At 31.5% G+C, this 13,772-nt stretch overlaps 1 protein-coding gene across 2 annotated transcripts in view; it reads left to right on the top strand.

The window, feature by feature from the left end:
* LOC147066351 (uncharacterized) overlaps window positions 1-13,772 on the top strand; it is a 1,224,975-nt gene that overhangs the window by 924,410 nt on the left and 286,793 nt on the right. The window lies entirely within an intron of this gene.

Genomic DNA, 13,772 nt, shown 5'->3' with positions numbered 1-13,772 from the left:
ACTGGTATCACGTCTATCATGAGAGAGGTTCCCATCACCCACCCAACATCACACTGTTCTCCATTCCGCGGGCTTTTTAAAAATACATTATTCTTTTGTTTGTTCTAAATTTGCTATTACAATATTACATAAAATAAAAAAATAGGGGTCTGTCGGTCTAGCATAGTCTATGTGAGCTAAAAATATGACAGATCAAAGTATCTATCGTCGCTTAAGAAACAACACCGCGGAAGTCAATTAATAAAAAATTTCAGGGGAAACAAAAAACGTCTTAAAAAATTAAAAATTGATACCTTTTAATTTATTTTCAATTTTTTGAGACGTTTTTTGTTTCCCCTGAAAATTTTAATTAATTGACTTCCGCGGTGTTGTTTCTTAAGCGACGCTATGTAGTCTATGTCAATCAAAGTCTTGGGAGGTTACTCCTGCTATACTCCCGGTTAAAAGGTCTTCGACGTTCGTCGCGTCATTGTATACGTCCGCATTGAAATGTACTGAAAAGTGTATGCTTCTTCTGTACTTGAATTCCCTGATAGATAGCTACAATAAGTGTTTTCCTTCTATAGGAAAAAATAAATTCTGTGAAGTACCTTCATAATCAAAAGGGATAGGTAGTAAAAACTCTTTTAATAAATTTAAATGCCTGCTTATAAATATAAAAAGATAGGCTTACGACGTCCTTAAAAGTATTTGTATGGATACCCAAACGCTATATAAATTCCTCGACAATTTCAAATAAGTCTCTTTTACATAGAGCCCATGGCGTAAATCACCCTTAATCCGCCCTGTCACAATCGAGTTGCGTAACTTTATCGGAGTACCGAGTGAGTGTCGCTTTCGATCAAATCCCGGCTTTTGTCACCACTGCTTTTGCCAGAACTCATCTTCAAACTCATCCATTCTTCGTGCCTTGCCTTGCCTTGCATACATTTCCTGAAATACTTGGTTCAATTTACTCGCGCTAACGCCATCTCGCATAACTAACGTTGCTAGTAATAATACCTTATCGTATTAACATCAGAGAAGTCTCAACGATGTTTTGATAGCTTTATTCATTATAAATTATAATAATAAAATTTATTATGTACTGCGATATAACGTAAAAATAATTCACAAGATTTATGAATATAATATTCTTTATTGAACATAAATAATTAGAAAACACCTCAGAAATACACAATACACATATTAATTAACACTTTCGCGCATCTTTCGGATTTCTCCTAATGTGCTTTAATAATAATATAGCCATCAGGACTATATCTAATTACGACGAAATTAATTAATAACTGTGCGGCTGAACTATTTATCAAATTTCGTTAATATTTGAAACTGATTTTTGTGATTTGAATCAGGTAACAATAAAAATGGGTACCTTTATTCCTTGACAGCTCACTTTGATAGTTATCCGGAAGATTTTACTATTGATTTGACATTATTTTTTATTTTATTCCTCTATACAATATTGTGCATGTTCTCTATTAAATACATGTTTTATTAGTATGCTCTAACATTGACACATCGCATCTGACATTCCACATTTTTGACAGGAGAGAGTTACAATGTTATTAGACGTTACCTTGAAAAATAAATAATTATTTTTATAAAAATTTATTTGCTAGTTTAAAAAAAACATTTAAACTCCCCCTTGTCAAAATTTTTGAATGTCACATACGAGGTGTCAATGTCTAAATATCGCAATGTTATAGCAGTGATTTCTCTGATAAAATATTTATCAAATGAAACATTACCTAAGCGTTTGATAAGAAATCTTTGTTACTGGTGGTAAGTTAATCACTAGGTTTGTTCAAGTTGTTTGGAGTCAAGTAAATGGAAGTCACATGTAAGTCATTCGTGGCGGACTTGCCCCGAATTCTCGATCCCTGCCTCGCATTACAACTTTCAGCCGGTTAACTTTATATTTATTACATTACTTTTTCATTTCCTTTTCACATCCTTTTTATGAAGGGGAAATTAGAACGATGCTAATCTCGATATTACAGATGGCTTTCTGCTTTTCGTTCGACGCGTCTGCGCGCTTTTTAATTCCACCCCCACACCCCCGGCACGCCGAATATTACAATGTATAAATAAGTACGTCAAAAGTTTACATGGATTAAAATCAGCAATGCGGAATTACGTGACAGGGTTTGTTTTTCTACATGGCATTATTTAAACATGTATTCCCGGCACATATTAAGCGTAGCTGGATATCTAAAAAACAGTAAATTCCGCATACTTTACTACATTTAAATAAATAATATTATAAAATTTTTCAGTAAATACGCCATGTTGAAATAAAAAAAAGTATTATTTTATTAATGAATGCCTAAAATAAAAGCAATGATACTTTATCAAAAGTCCATATCAAGTTTAACGCAGACATAACCACTTGTAGCTACGACTAGGCCCACTATATTCTGGTATTAATTATTGCGTTTACTTTGCGCTTTTGCGCGTTTCTTTACGAATCCAATATGTATGGAAAACTGTTAAATTATTGAAAAAAATGGTATTATGTACGTTTATAAATATGAACTTCATATAAAATCGAAAATCTTCATTTATTACGAATTTTATGCCGCATTGTATTCGAAGTTAAGCAATAACTAACACCGCCATCGGAAATCGTAATTTAGTATTGCTTGACTATAATATAGAAATAGATTATAGACTGTCTAGGCTACGATCCATAATAGCTATACGCTGATGACTGTATTTCTCATGATATTTATAAAGGACAATATTACAAGGTACAGAAGTCGATTGGATCGCATCTTGTCGGTGCGGTCGACCTTCCAATCTCACTCCGTACACATACATAGGTAGCGTGTCTCGTCGCTTCGCAGTCACCAGCGCAGAGACAATTATCTCTCTGATGCGAGCGATGAACAGTTAGACAACTACCAGCTATTGGTGGATATGCTCACCTAGTCATGGGTACATGATACATCTGTATTATGCTTTAAAGTTTTGTCCTAAATTTTTAAATTATATTTAACATTACATAACGAGTGCTTTATCCTGATAAACTGTGTTGATATTTAAACCTCAATAGCTTAAATATAGCCTAAATGGCAATTTTTTCAAACACTAAACGTATGCAATACCGTGTATCTACCCTAGAGTAGGTATGATAAATTATCTAAATTCATTATTATCCACAAAAGCGTAATTAAACAAAGAATTCATCTACAAGTAAACGCCAATATTTACTCTCTGTATATGGGTACTTATGAATAAATCATTACGTAATATATATTATAATATTTAATTTTCATTCTAATTGGGACTAAATTGGGACTAAAATAAAAGACAATAACAACTCTACAAAATAGCTACGATTTTCATATACTATAAAGCTCCACGTAACCAAGTTAGGCATTACATTTAACAGAGCACAGAGGAACATTCTCCAGTTTAATCGGAGACAATTGCAAAATAGCTTTTTGCGCAGATAGAATGAGAGTACGAGTAAAGTGGATACGGCTCTATGCCTATGTACTGCGAGATATATTTTCGAGAATTGTAATGTTTAGAATTACAGTTAATAAAAAAATCAATCAAATTATTCCACTTTATATTCAGTCTTTGGTCCATTTTTTGTTCTTTTGAAAAATACGCATCTTCACAATTTATTCTAGCGATAATTACAATATTAGCTACTGAATTTCATTTGCACTATCTTACCGAAAATTGGATACCATTATGATTATTTGCACTCCGGAAACAGTTACTACAGACAAAAATAGTTTGACTGAACCATCCTGAACATTCAATAATAATTAGAGATAATAATAATGTGATACATTTCATATATTATTAAAAAAAAAACTGTTTATTAATACTTGGAAGAAAATAATATTATTATTCTTTAATCGAAAGCGACAAACAGGATGCGTCGCCAACTATTTACTTACATAAATGTAAACTATCACTGTCTTGTATACTATCAATGTAGAATCAACTGCATACAATATGTCAGTGCATTAGTTAAGTTACATAATAATTAAACTAAATTACGTAGACAATTATTCATATTGTCGACTTGCAGTGGTATCTAATTTGTAAATATATGCGAGGTTGTTTACAAAGTATTGTAATGTTAATTCAATATTATTTTTTGTACTTACGTTTTTCATGTTGGTACAATACAATTCAAATTAAAAAACAGTCATGAAGAGAAATAATTACTATTGTTTGCGGAATATAAGGAATATGAAGAAACCGATTGGAGAGAGACCAAGGTAAATAAATAAGTCAAATACCTACCTGTTTTCTGGTCTTAGAAACTTTAATAATGATTTGTGAAATCTAAAGTGAATGACGCACATATTTTTCTAAAAGCTTAACTATAATATACATGCCTGAGAATGATATGAACAGCTTACGTATAATGCCCATACCTACAATTTAACAAAGCTCGTCTTCCCTATTGTACTGAGTCCAATTTATCCATGCCAGAGAGTCACTGAAAATATAAAATTACCTCCGTATTTCCACGAAGTGACCTAGAAAGGTTTTATCATGCGAAGGCGTTCTTTACACCACCGGAGTTTTTAAGAGTGTAAATAAGAAGTTTCTTGTCAAAATAAGCAGACGAATTTAACAACATATAAAAACGTAGATTACAGGTATGGCGAATATACTTCGCGGAAAAACATTTAATATTATTCTATTTATGTAAACAAATCATGGACATTACAAATATTTTTTTCAATATTTTCACACCATGATGGTTTATTTGAAAGACATTTGACTCGACTCTTCAAACATAATTCATTGAAAAGCTATAATATATATATATGTATATAAACTATCACCCCAGTACTACAAGGACACGTACCTTCGATCAAGTCAAAAACGGTTATTTATCAGCGCATCTATTCTATACACAAGGCTGCTATCGGCGGCTATCGAGGGTAGTTTATCGTATTTATGTGCTGAGGTTTTATAATTGCTACAATAAGTTAGCCGTCTAAACTCTCTATATCGCTCTAAATATTAACACAGCCAAGATAGGTGCTGTTAAAACATAGCACCTTTTGACAGTTCAGACGGTTAACTTATTGTAACAATTAACCGCCTCAATACATAAATATAATAAACTACCCTCGATAGCAACCAACAGCCGCCGATAGCAGTCTTGTGTATAGAATAGATGCGATAGAGAGCTTTAAACTAAATAAAAACATTCCACTAAAAAAATGAAAAGTACACCATACATAAACTCGTTTGTAGTGACTATTTTTAAAACTCTTTTATTTAATATTAACTTATTCATAAGAGTAAGTCTTTTTAAGGTTTTCTTTTGTTTATAACCAACTAGTTTCCACATTTTCCAGATATATACGATGTGTAGGTATTTACTGTTTGATTTGAATATAAATATTTATTTTGAATTTAGAAACATGCACTTTTCCTAGTAAATAGGTATATGTGCCATATATAACGTGATATAAAAGGAAAAAAAACTTTCTCAATTATATAACTTTCGATAGTATTTTTGGTGCAGTGAATATCGTTTCTCTTAGATCTATTCGAGGTTTTTCAAAGACTTATTTCCCACACTACTGAATGTGTGTGTTTACATAATGAATATATGTGTCGTCTACCTATGCATACTCTGTTGGCGTAGCGTCGTCGGCGGCGGGAAAACCGACGCCGACGAACACTCCCAATGTCGATAGAGACGCTATGTTTTTTCAACCATTGTTATCAGATGAACTTTTACAGAATTCGATTCGAAAGAAAAGAAATTTCGATTATTTTTTTTATTGTTTCAATTTGATTTCTTATTGCGTCTGAGAGGCGAACAAAAAATAGTCTTGATTTTTTTAAAAATAGTAGGTACAACCCGTAAACAAACCCATATACATAAACACGACCAACAACATTGATTATATTTCTCTCATAATACACAAACTATTTTTGCTATATATATGTGTGTGTATATAAATATATATATATATATATATATATAATACCTATGCAAATTATTTTAAATTGCCAAAATTTCAATTAAGTACCTATTTATTATATAATAATATACAAACATCCTAGTCCTGGTTTAGTATTACCAACTCTATTAATGCTATTTGTAATATGGAAATTTCTTCAATTATCCCTTTTCACGTTACTTAGCTATTTTTTTACCCAACACAGTATTGAGGATAATAATTATTATGTTACATTAAGTCGATAGTAAATTTTGGTTCTAATACTTTTCTATGACCCATTATTAAACAGTAACAAATCAAAAAACGTAGTTTTGAGATAATCGTGTTTTAATATTTTGAATGTTTTACAATACACAAGATTTGACAACTTTTCAAAGGGTACATGTCAGAATTTATCTATTCTAAATTGAAACGTATGTTCAATCGCCAGTTTTAAATGGAAACAATTCGAAATGGATCTGTACAAAACTGGTTTTGTTTGAAAGTTTGTAAAATTTCATATGGGTTTTTTGGCTCTTGTGGTATCTAAATTATTTCTTTCGAATTGTTTCTGTACAAAACCGTCAAGAGCTCATTTTTACGAGTATTTTGATACGAATGACGCGAAATGTCGAATTTTTGACTTGTTACCGCTCAATACTGTCATCGTTTTAATAAAGCTCACCACTCGAGCCTAACATGACACGTGTAATAAAATATTTTATATGTGTTGAAATACTAAATGATATATATATATATATATATTAACCCCAAGTAATTTCTACCGATGAAAACGTTTCCCTAAATCGCTTCAGTATAAACAACAATATTAATGATTATTGTGTTTTAAGTTGTAATAATTAATCGTTTAAGTGTAAAAGTCCTATCTTCTCTACTTACAATTTTATCTTGTCCATTAATGGTCTAGCTATAATAACACTATTACGATCGGTAAATTAGTGATGCTCTCGCATATAATGTTCCGACTGGCAGAAAACTAACGTAATATTATTACAGCTCAGTCTTTACTCGCGTCATTGAACAATACTAACTTTACCACTATCGTTTCAAATAATAATGATGGTTGAAAGGAGGTAAGGACGCATTTCCTTTCTCTTGAAACGATAATGCTTCCGTTTTCACCCGCAATTACTTTCAGAATGCATTGCAATCTGATTCATGACTTTAGATGAATAGAAATACCTTATAGCCACTGCGGTTACTATAGCTATATCCAACTCGAATGCAATTTCAGGTTGGACTCTAAAATGTATAACTATCGTCGAATTTAATCACATACACGAACAGTTTTAAGGTCATGCTAATTATTATCTGAATCTAGTTTTTAAAAGCTGTTGAGGTATATTGATTTCTATTTATAAAATACTTCTAACTAAAACATTGCTCAAACAAGGTGGCGGTCCCAAAGAAGCCACAATAATATATTAAATGTAAGTGATTTTTTTCAATGTAGGGTGTTTGTGATTGCTTTACTTTTATTACTAACTAGACTACTGTCATTAGACTCATTAGGCTCCGTGGCATGTTATATTGTCAAAAAGAATAAAGTAACAAATTAAAATTTTTTATATAATTAAAATATATCGTTTTTTCATTTTATTATGGTGACCATCCATTTAGAATTGACGATGAACAACCACCTAGCAATAAATTACACTTATGACTAAATTTTACTCAAGATTAACGAATGTGCGATTCTTTATATTGAAGCGAAACTGATTTATGTTCCACTTTCCGGGCGATGGCTCTATCCATTGAAGCAGCGATCCTACTGTCTATCCTGCAAATAATTATTAATAACTAGATACGGTATAATATGTAAATGTATACTATTTATAATTTTATTGTATATTATGGCGCATTGGCAAATGTAATACCACGATACAATAAAATAAATAAAGGTGTTACAAATTCTGTCAAGAAATAATTACGAAATTTAAAACTTACATTAACATTGAATACTTCTGTGGTTTTTCACAAATATATCTAAACATACCTTAGTAGGTACATATGTAACACAAAATTAAGACTAAATTTGAAACAGCACAGTGCATAATGCATGATCATGACGTGTAATCAAACATAAAATCAAATATCGAATTGCCAAAGAGTATCAAATAGTGTTGGGTATATGTTTCATTTTCTTTTAATCGTAGACATTAACACAGTAACCACAAAAGTAATTGAGACATTTGAAATGATTTACTACCGCAGAATGCTTCCTAGGTAGACACGGGTGAGTTGCGAAGTCATTCAAAAAATAAAAAGTATGAGAGTAATATAATTTAATACTATATAACTTATGAAGTTGGTAGGTAGGTACATCGGACCAGTAATGAAAAGTGATATTATGAAGCAGCTGCTACTTGATATTGTCATTATAAATAATTTAAAAAAAAAACTACTAAAACGATAATTATTATTCATTGTGATTGATTGTATATAATGTAATGAATCAATGATATAGAATTGCACCTGTTATGTAGCCTAATTAATACACTGCATTTATTACATCACACCTTTAAATTTTATAATGAGTTGTCCCGGATCAGTTTCCACGAATAATCCGTTGGTTAAAATTTGTCATCAATTTGCGAGATTGCATACTTGAGTGTTAATGAATCGTGAACCTACGATTATGATTGCATCCCCTCTATTCAAATTCAAACGTTTAATGAAGAGGGAGATGAGGTGAAATTGCAATTGCAATTATAACATAACATTGTTATATCCCAGATTTAAATGAGTACCTATGAACCTAGTAAAATCTTTTAATAACGTCATTAGTTGTTCAAACGTAGATATATTTAACTGTATTATGATATTATGTAAGTATTTTTTAGTTAATATTGCATCATTTTTCGATCAGTAGTGTGGTATTATGGCGTAATTAGTACGAGTATAATCCAGATTATTTAATTGGTAAAGCACATTTAACTCCTGACTTGTTATTAGTATACGGATACAGAAGAAACTTTTAATGTCACTAAAGATAAATGACAGCAGGCCAAGTCAAATTTTCTTTAAACAATTAGGGTGCATGGTTGCTACATCAGTCCCGTGTGGAAATGGGGTAACTCAAACAATTGACGGGAATATGATGGATGCAGGTTCGACTCCCGATCGATACAAATATTTGTCGAAAACATTTTTTGTAAAAGTTATATTCCTGAGGATTTCTCAACTATCTATGTGCGATAACTAGTACTACAATCTTAATTCTTGTGTGAATAAATGAGTCGCCCATTTCCAAATTTCACCTTGTCCATTTTGGTTTGTTTTGAAATATTACCTCTACATAGAAAATAACCATTTTTTACTTGGGCCGTTGGGCGGGTGCTTTTAATATTTTAACTACAGAGCTTTTCCAATCATACACTTGTAAGTTTTGGGGAACATGATATATCGTAATAGATTCTTGAGTTTCCACCGCATTTACTTCTTCCTTCTTTCCTCGACGTTTCTGGCTGGTTGCAGAGGCCATTATCAAGAGATACAGAATATATTTTCCTGTATTGAGCGAAAGTTTCAAAATACTCAATCTGTAACAATGGAAAAGATGATATTTTAAAATGGCCACCAGACGGACAAGACGCATTTTGAAATTAGACGATGTTTTCCAATCGTTATACTGACTGCAAAAGACTTGTTTTGGAATTGTTTATAGAATAATATGTGTGTGCCCCTTTGAATAAGGAATACAATTGCATTCAGTTCATTTTTAGTCAAAACTGGACAAATAGATTATTGGAAATGGGCAACTCAAATAATTTAATTAAAAAATACAGTAATTAAATTCCGTTTTACTACTATACAAATAGTACAAACAATCTTCCCAAAAATATGTTTTCTGTCCGTCTCTCAGTATTAACAATATTATATTAATCAATTAATCAGGTGATGAAATTTATTGGTCGTATTATATTATGGTAAGTAAATAAAATGATCTAACAACTGATCGAAACAACAAATCGTTCGATAAAAAACACGGCTAGCTATAGTATGTGTCATAATCAACGCTGATTGATCAATATAAAATACTTCTATACTCACGTGAGTACATAGTGACTCAGTAATACCGTTGACTTTTTACATTGTATCTATTTCGCTATTCATCTGAAAAATATAGAAAATGGTAAATTTTTCCTAGCAGGTAGATAGATATATACCTTTTATTTCCCCATCATTGGATATGTATATTTGAGAATATCCTCCCAATATATCTATCTCCTTACGGGAAAGATTCTGAGGAAAATCCTCACAGAAATTGCAAATATCGATACACCAGAGACGAATAAAGGAGCGAATGATAATGCTCCGTTATCCCATATAAGGATGCTCGTCCCGTGGCACGGATATAATCAGAACAGAGCAGTAGCGAACTAGGTAGCAAATCAAAGGGGCATACTTAAGTTAATCTATTATATTTTATGGTCTACGCACATTGCAAATTAAACACGAAAATGATAGATACTTTTAAAAACTGCAAGCTTGAAATATATACACTCTGACCACTCAGACACTTAGAGGTATGTTTAGCTAAAAATCATCAAAATTCATTGTGCTTATTTTCACAGTGTGTACCTAAGTACTGAATATCATTGTTTTTATATGTAATACAATAATTATAATATTGATATATTGACATTGTAAAAAGTTAAGTATCATTTCAGCTTTCAAATTGTTGATATTTTAGGAGGAAGAACAGATTTATGAAAGGAATTAAAATAATTTAATTTAGAGGCTCTTTTTTTAAGTACTTTTTATTTTCCGCAAATATATTATATTTTTAAATTATGAGGACCGAATTATCATTGGCTTTCAATTCTGCAGTACCCATTTTAGAAGTATTCATCTTATTAATTATGTAATCATGTTTTTTTTTATTTTTTCAAAAAACGGTAGTTATATTATTACAGGGATTGGGTAATGACCACAATTTACAATGAAGTAATATTAATTATACAATGATTATATTTAAAAAGTTACAGAGAACATTAAATATAATATAAAGCATACTTTAATGTGTAATGCATTTAAACTCCTCCAAATCTTAAGAATTTTAAAATGAATACACTCCCTCGCTAAAGGCGTCACTGGTAAAAGGATTCTAGGTCACCGTGGAGAGTACCTGGGGGTGAAGTTATGAAAAGCAAATCGAAGACTCACGGATTTGGCTGAATAACTTACGCCTTGGGGCTCACAAAGTGGCTTCGAGTACTACCACAATATCTCGAAAAAATTCACCCAACCCTTATAGGAAAATTGCATTTTCAAAATAGGACAGTTTATTATGTATCGGATATATTTTTCGAATGATGTGAAACGGAAACAGCGCCAAAATTTACGCACCAAAATGTATAGAATTCAACTTATATTATATATTATATCTACACACACCTGTTTTTATTGGAAACTCTGGCTATATAATATGTACTACATAAATAAGTTATTTTAAACTCCTTCATTTAATGGTTCTGTAATAATTACGACAGACATAATGTACCTATATATTCACCATTGACCCATTTAACATCTGACCAACTTCCTTTAAATGCACCATTTCCAAAGTATTGTCTAATCACCAGTGGCGAAGGGTGACTTTTGGAAAGAGGTAGGCTGTGGAGATATGAGAAAAAAAATATACTTGTCAGATGGGTATACTTACGGACAATAAGAAGATAATCTGATACTACTACTACTGATGAATAGGTACACACTAATGACAATGACACACTAAATCGATGAAATTTCAATAGCTCACTAACGATATAAAACTGAACGATGAGTTTAAATTATGGATTTTTTTTAAATCATTATATGTACCTATTTATTATTTACTTAAAGCGACAGACATCGCCAATAAACATATTCCTAAAGAGTGTAGGGCCTACAGTAAGCGTATTCTGTAGCGCTTATAGACTCGGTTCAAATTTACAGACATGCTTGATGTTATGTGACGTCATAGCGATACAAAATGTAGTTTGGATTCTGTCGATCGGAATCCGAAGCTAATTCAGTTGAAAATAGATGGCGATTATGGCCACTTATTTTATATTCGAAACTCAACTAAATTAAACGGTATTCTAAATTCTGATGATAGATGACTCTCAATTGTTTTATATTTTGCAGACTTACATATTTTTTATTTACTTACCTACCTATTTTAATATAAATTAAATACTTGAAGATATATTTATCTTAGAAGGGCCTTCCAATTTATATATTATATAATATATATATATATATTTCTCTCTTCTGTAATCTCACTTTCTTTCACTATAAACCTTTATAAATGTCGTACATTGTGCTAAGTACAATATTTACTGTTATGATTTTTTTAAATTGCTAGAAAAATCAATTTAATTATAAAAATTATAATTCGCTATTTTTGAAGAGATTTTTATTAAGTGACACAATTCAAATCTAGAGCTGATTTATTTACATTATATTTATAACGCGTCAATGTATGTTCATAAAGCTATTAACCACATAATAGTACACTAATTTTAAATATGTGGGTATGTTAATGACATATTTTAGCGTGACAATTAATAATTATTTATAATGGTTAGATGTTCATCGAACAATGTTGTAAGTATTTCTATTATACCTGGAACATTTTGAGTATAGAATGGTTTTTGAATTAATTTCTCTTGAAAATAACACAAAAGTATTTTTAACAATTTCTCAATTCGATTTTAGGAAAAGACAATTTAGCATAAAATCGACTTTGTCACCTACCTTTATTATTTACCGAAATTTTCCCGTATAAATTAAAAGGTATAAGGTACAACGCCAGGTAGGTGCCTATTATCATTGCCATTCTTGCCTGTAATAATGGCACGAACCTCTTTTTGAAATGCAAAGCCTGGGATCGCGATGGCTTCGGTTTTATTCGCGAGGTAGACTCCGCTTCACACAGTGATTCCGATGATAATTTTCAAAAGTCCTATTTGTTTTACTTACATAATTATTTTTCATTTCCTCTCCTATTGTAGGTAAATGGATACTATTGTAATCTAGGCATGCCGTGATAGTGAAGAGTGTAGCACTCTTGGGCGGTAATCGGAGCATGTGGCTCCACATCACCATTATTTGATCTACAATTCGATGTGAATATGGGCTGTATCCTAAAAAATATTCTTAATGACAAAAATATTATGATCCATTTTTTCAACATATTTGGTCAAAATACTCACTTAAAAACAACGTTAAAACCACAACTCTTACACCCGTGGGTTCAGAAACGGACATTCATCCATCCATCGCTGGCACATACCTACCTTGACTACAATACTTTGATATTTAAAATGATTAGTACAATAATTTATTGCTATGGTCAGTCAATCACTCATTATACGACTGCAGTAGCCGAGTGGTAGCGTCTATTATAAGCATAGGAATAAAATATTTAAACTTTATATTATTTGATATTTCTCTGTGAAGCAAAATGTAAGCTAGCTCCAGGAAAAAGAAAACTTACGCATTATAGTAAAATATGTTCTTAATTTGAACTGTATGTAAGGGAATTTGAGAATGGCCGGAATTATTAGGCGAAATGGGCCGACGGGAATCCCCGCTCCCGAGGGATGTAGGAACATTCCAAGGCCGTCCCCGCACTCATCCAGGGATCCCGTGACGTCACGATCTGATATTAAATCCTGACGCCCGCAAGAGGCCCGTATATATTATTTAAATGAGTCAAATGTAAGCCCAGCTCTTGTCACTCCCGTACTTACATTTTGTACACTTTGTTGTTATCTGGGTGTTATTTTATGTAATGAATTTGTGTTTTACATTGTAAATAAC

The sequence above is a fragment of the Rhyacophila brunnea genome, unplaced genomic scaffold (assembly GCF_057557595.1).
Source record: "Rhyacophila brunnea isolate RB1 unplaced genomic scaffold, BYU_Rbru_1.0 scaffold_5, whole genome shotgun sequence".
NCBI lineage: Eukaryota > Metazoa > Arthropoda > Insecta > Trichoptera > Rhyacophilidae > Rhyacophila > Rhyacophila brunnea.
This window is presented reverse-complemented; position numbering and strand designations above follow the sequence as displayed.